Raw genomic sequence first — 6,913 nt, forward strand, 5'->3', positions numbered from 1 at the left:
TATGTAGATAGGCTTTATGTAGATGAACAGGTTTTGTTTTTGTGTTTATTTTGCAGCAAGTCGGTTTTAGTTGATGAATTGCAGGACCATTGGTTTTGAGTTTGTGATGGCAAAGTCGGTTGTGCAGTAATGTGGTGTGCTGCAGAATTTATTTGGTTTTTTTTGTACTAGTTGAGTCTTGCTGTAGCTTTTTGTTTTTTGATGGACTTTGGTGTAAATGTAATGAGCTTTGGATGATAATATTGTTTTTTCTTTGTAATGAATGGAATAGTGGATGGATATTATATTGAAATGAGTTTTGAATGAATTTTGTGATGAATTCAGATAAAAATTTGAATGGGCTTCGCTTTTATAATCGGGACTCCAAGCAATTCAATACCACCTTAATCCGACTAAACTTGCACATTAAGAACTCATGGCCATAAGTGGTTTCTAATGAATCCAAATCTTTAATCTAACGAAAACTTGTCTTCGATTCTTAAACCACAAATGATTTGCATTTCAAGCAACCAATCAATTTGAAAGAAGGAACAATGATGCCTTCCTCGAGTCATATATCATGTTTTTACTAAGATACCTCCTCGCCAAATAACCATAACGCCCCGAGGACTTCTTTGATGGAGATAATAATTGAAGCACATAAGAACGTCTTGACATGAAATTCAATGAATCTCAGTTGAATTAACAATGAAAGATACCATGTATCAGAAACTCTTTATTATTTTTCTCTTGATTTTTGAGCGAAGAAATAAACGTCCCTCATAACTTATAGCACAAGGAAGAGGGCAATTTTTGGGGTGCAACACACATCATAGCGGAATAATAAAAATGATACCAATTAACAATATCTCAACATATAATAATCCATGCATACAAGCATTAGGCACTAAGGCCATATCACAAAATCCAACATATTCAAAATCATAAAGAGAGTTATACAATATCTCAAAACATAACATGAAACCAAACATAGACCCCAATGTGTTACATAACCAGAGCATGAGACTCTCTCAACCTAGAAAAATGATAAAATGAAATAAAAGCTCATCGACTAAATCCTCGTAAGCAAACGAGCACCTCTACTCCTCGGTACCTGAGCGATATAATGTCGTACAAAATATCATTTCAACAGAAAGGTGAGAACTCATATCATTATGGAAATATATAATAATAAGTAAATGCATAACAATATACAACAACGAATTCTACACACTTCAAACATACATGTATTCAACACTTTATAAATACATAACATATGTTTACATGTACGTCATAACTCAATAGATTCAAGATAAACAAGTAACCAAACACAATCATCATCTAAGTACCAATCCACACAATTAGCACATAAACACATGAACACAATTCACATCGACACAGGTGACTCCAATGTGAATCAATGAAGATGTATGTGGTACCAATGTTATCCTTAGAAGATTCTACGCGTCCATCTCTCAGACAGATAACCACCAATAAGCCTGTCCTTTAAGCTTCAATCAAACCCTCTAGGTTTGGGACAAGTTAATATCTCCCACATAACTACCAAACGTTTCCTCTTTCTCACCGAATGAATGCATGTGCAATTATCGACCAACATATGCAATTAAGAACATATCTCAATCTTAATCATACAAGCATATATCTCACCATTCATCACACATGAATTTCACGTCATTTGCACAAACATACACATAATCATGTAATCAATCACACATGAAAACATCATCATAACACTCACCAAATATACACATAACCAATAACAAGTAGCAAACATAGCTCAACCAATGTTATTCTCAAGTAATCACAATTCAACATATACATACATGGAATTTCAAGTATCATGTTATCACAAAGAATTGATTCAAAATCCATTCAAACGATTCTAGAAAATAATGGAAAATTCACTATAATTCATGATAAGTCATAAGCATACAAACATCTAACTCAATTTCACAAAATATAAAATTTTGCATTGCAGACCGGGCTTAGCCCGCTCACCATTCTGTAGAAAAATTATGCTAGGTACAACATTATGTCCAACACGAATTCTTCACCAAAAACCATCGAAAACAACAATTTAATCATGTGAATGATGTATTCTAACATATTGTTATACCCCAAAATTTGCCCGCATCTTTTTTCAAGAAAACTTCAATCTAAAAATTAAGAGTTTCATATAATCTTGGATTTTCACATCCTGATTTATGAATACTTGATTTTTTAGAATTTTTTTCTTATACAGTATTTTGGCTTGCTGTTGAATTTAATCTTACGCAAACGCCAAGTACTGTCTATTGCTTCACACACGCTATTTATTTGATATTTATTTACAGATAAATAGTACTGACACAATTGGTACATAACTAAATCTTTTGCAGGCGCAGAGTCCGGGATTCAGACTGTACTGGTAACAAGTAAATTATTACTAATTTTTGTTTCCCACTAACTTTTGTACTATATTCCATTATTTTCAAAATCTCTTTTCAAATCTCTTTTTCAAAAATCAAATCTTAACTTTATTCTACACATCTCTCTTTTTCCCAACACTATCATACACTTTCTTTCAAATCTTACTTCCACTCAAATTTTCCTTTTGTACGGAATCACTTCATTCCCCAACGTCTCTATCCTTCTTTTCATTCTATAAATACCTCTCATTTTTTCCATAAAATCTCACATCAAATTCTAAATCATTTCTCAAATTTCTACTTCATATCCATTCTCTCTTCCTCCCCGGCAAAATGGCGAAGCGGATGGAAACATGTTTTCTTATGGTCATCACCATTGCTACGGTGATCATGTCCTTCTTCTGTCTGCATAGTCCTGAAAAATGTGGACCTGCGATGGTTACACTCCCGATCATCTATTTTCTGTTGGTCATAGCATGGGTTATTAATCGTCATTCTTAAAGTTTGCCGTATCTCTTATTTTCTTAAATGTACCGTTTACTCGTCGTACCGTTCATTATAGTATGTAATGTTTGTACTGTCAGTATTAAATGTTGTACTATTTGTCATATTGTTGCTTAATTATTCAGATAATATTTTGTGTGTTTTCTGCCAGTCAAATATTTATGTTTCTGTGCATTAAATGATTTTCAGGGTTATTATCGGTAATTTTGCTCGCATACAGTAAATAATAATTATTTATTATGTCTGTGTTTTTTAACAAGTCATGTAAATAAACTTTCATCTTTCACATAAAACAAAAACAACAAAAAGAAAATTAACTTTGACTGTTGATTTTTCACTCTAGCTGTTACATGCCTGAATAGTCAGTTGACAGTCAAACTGCTGACAGTACAATTCTCCGTGTTTTGTACCATCAATCAAATCAAACTTTTGCATTTCAAAATTCCAAGATTTTTGTCCTAGAAGTCTTCTGAATATCACATGATTAGCAGAGACTCAGCACTGCACAAAAATCAGGTACGCTTAACTGTCTCCTACACAAACAGTCCCTGATTAGGGTTTATTGTTTTTTCAGGAGAAACAAGTTTTTGAGACCTCAAATGGATTTCATGGACCTCCATATATCTCAAAGTACCATCATACAAATTTTCAGACTTCAATTCACTCAGACGCACCGTCAGTAGCTCAAACAGTCAACAGACGACCCGTTTGACCAAAAAGTCAACAGACAGTCAAGAATGAAATTTTTTGTCAACATCCATATTTTGTCAAAGGATTCATCATTTGATCATTGGATGATCATAATTCATCAAGGAAAGATCAAAAATCAACAAAACCCTAAGATTCAAAATTAGGGTTTTCTCCTAAAAAGTCAACTAAACTTTGACTGGTCATAACTCTCTTATCCTTCATCCAAAAAATTCAAACCAAATCTCATATTGAAGGAAATTCAATTATCTTTCAAATGCAATTGGTCCCATGGTCATTAGGTTCACCATTTGAAAAATATGAACCAAGACATTACAGGTCATTTTCAAAGTCAACAAAAAGACACTTTTTTCAAAAGGATACACAAGGAGCATCAAAAATCATTTTGACATGAGACCAAGGAAATTGGTTAGAGGACTCTTTGAGGTTTCCAAAAAGTGCAAGATCTCCTTCATATGACAAAAATTGAGGGATTTGCACCTTGTTGAAGTTGGCTAAATTTTGGGAAAATGCATAAAACCAACATTGCTCAAAAATGTATTTTTTCCAAATGGGACCAAGTTTTCATAGTTCAAACATGTTTGCCATGATATAATGGGCCTCCCACGACCAAGACAAAGCCCACACCATTTTTATCCATTTTTGGTTTAATTTTATCCTATTTTAAGATTAAATGAAAATGGAAAATGGAAGGATAAGGGATAGCTTAGTTTCTAAGCATGAGTCATCCAAGAATCTTTAATTTTCTGCAAAAGATTGAGGTACAAGGCAAGAGCATTGAAGAGAAGCAAGACTTGGTCAACAATTCAAAGGTTTTAATATAAAAAAATCAAGAATTCAACAAAGGCAACCAAAGGCTTCTTGGCTTCAATTCTAAGCACAACATAGCTTATAAATAGCTTAGAGTACTTCACAAACAAAAAACACGAATTCAGAACAGAATTTATGCTTGTAACCATACTTGTAATCACTTGAAATTTTCAAAGAAATTCCAAATTCGAATTTTGAATTCAAGTCAGTTTCAATACAAACTAAACATTCAAACACCTTCCTCAAGTATCACTGAAACTATTCCAATCAGTTTCAAGCCTTGAAACACTCAGAATCGTCCACGACACCTGACGGTTTGCTCGAACTAAAACTTACAAAAATCTCATCACACATGCATGATTAGCAAGATGTAGATTCATATTTAAGTTTAGTTTGAGGTCCTAATCATTTCTGGAAACTTAATTGAAGTTTGGACACCTATACGAAGAACCACCATTTTAGGGTTCTTACTTTTAAATTTAGGGCTTTACGATCCATACAAAATTATAAACTCTAAATAGTACCATTAAACTCACGTGAACAAGACGAACCAAACCATGGCATCGCGCCAAATTTATATTGATGTTTGCTTGCATTCGCTATTTTCAACAGGTGTAAAAGGTTGGAGTTTTTACACCACCTGCAAATGAAAGGTGTAAAAGATCCATCCTGGGGAAGAAGATGATGCGTGGCGTCCTCTGATTGGCTGGAGGGCGCGCGCGTGTTTTTTAAACTGACCTTGGATTCAGTGTTTTGCAGGTGTGTCACGTGTTATGGTCCCTCATGCTTTTCACCATCAGATCCATCCATCTCTCAATCCAACGCATCAAAACACTCATCCTTATCATGGACTTCATTTAATTTCCACATCTGATTACTATCTTTTTATTTTCTATTTTATTTTAATTTCTTTGTTAAATTAATTAAAAATAGTTTTAAAAATCCAAAAAATACACAAAAAATATTTTTAAGTTTCTAAAATAATATTTTATTTTCTGATATAAAAATATTTTATTTTTCTTCATAATTTAAATATTCTGCATAATTAATTAGTTTATATTTATATATTTGCTTTTTAATTATTTCAACCAATCAAAAAATCATAAAAAAATTTGTTCTTTATATTAAATATTGTTTATATATTATAAACTAATTTTTGTACATATTTAGGATAATTTTCTCTTTAAGTTTTAATTATTTGTGTAATTATTTATATAATTATGTATTAATTAACTTAATAGATTTCAAATCAATTTCAAAAATCCCAAAAAAATTAGTTTTGTTTTAAAATTAATTAACAAACATTTTGAACATATTTTAAGCTTAATTTTTAGGTTTGAAATTTATTTTCATCTTTTTTTCTCATTTTAATTTAATTAATCATGCATTAATTATAATTAAAAACAATCATAAAAAATCCAAAAACACTTCTTTTATTTTCTTGCAATTTAAATTCCTAGATAAATGTATAGGTTGTCAAATTCATGTAAATAGCGTAGTTTACATTTCCTGCACAATCGATGTAATAGCGTAGATTTACTTTCCGCATTTTACATTTCCGCATTTTAAATTCCAGCACATATAAACTGCGTACATGCCAAATATAAAATTGAACCGTTAGATCACTAACTTCAAAGATAAAATATCTGAATCCAAACACAATCACTCTTGCACCTCTTAGGGTAATCCCTTTCTCATTCTTTTCAAAATCAAAATCAAATTCTATTATTTCAAACGCAAAATCGAACTTTTGTTTATATACGGTGAAAGGATAGATTTTTAAAGGAAATAGGATAAAGACCTTATAACTCAGGGTAGACCTCCTAATTTGCTTGCTCAAATCAAAACAAACAAATCTCTCATATATCATTATTTTTTTTCAAAATAAAACTTTCAAAAAGACAATACTTTGTATATATCCAAACAAAGATCATTACGAAGTTAACGCTCTTTTTTCCAAAGCATCTTTTGAAAGATAAAAACACTTTGTATACATCCGCACAAGGATCATTACAAATTCAATTTACAAAGGTATTTGAAACCACACACGAGCATTTAAAAGCAATTGAAAACAAGTGAGCTAAGCAAATTAAAGAGCCCATGGATAACCATGGATACAAAGGGTGCTAACACCTTCCCTTTGTATAACCTACCCCCTTACCCAGAATTTCTTAAAGGTCTTTTTTCTGTTTCTTTTATAAACCTTTCCTTAATTGGATAAAATAAAAGGTCGGTGGCGACTCTCTGATTTTCAAACACAAAAGCAGAAACAAAAAGAGTTAGTTCGCGTATCTCTCCGCGAGAGGTATGGAAAAAAACCGAGCGCCCGACACATATACATAACATATAGGATCATTTAGCATCATAAAAATAAGATTTCATGACATTGATTTCATCATCTGATTTCAAACTCTAACATTTCAAATCTATGAAAATGATGAACAAATCCTAGTTTCATGCTATTACCCTTCATAATAATTATA

Source organism: Vicia villosa, linkage group LG1 (genome assembly GCF_029867415.1).
Source record: "Vicia villosa cultivar HV-30 ecotype Madison, WI linkage group LG1, Vvil1.0, whole genome shotgun sequence".
NCBI lineage: Eukaryota > Viridiplantae > Streptophyta > Magnoliopsida > Fabales > Fabaceae > Vicia > Vicia villosa.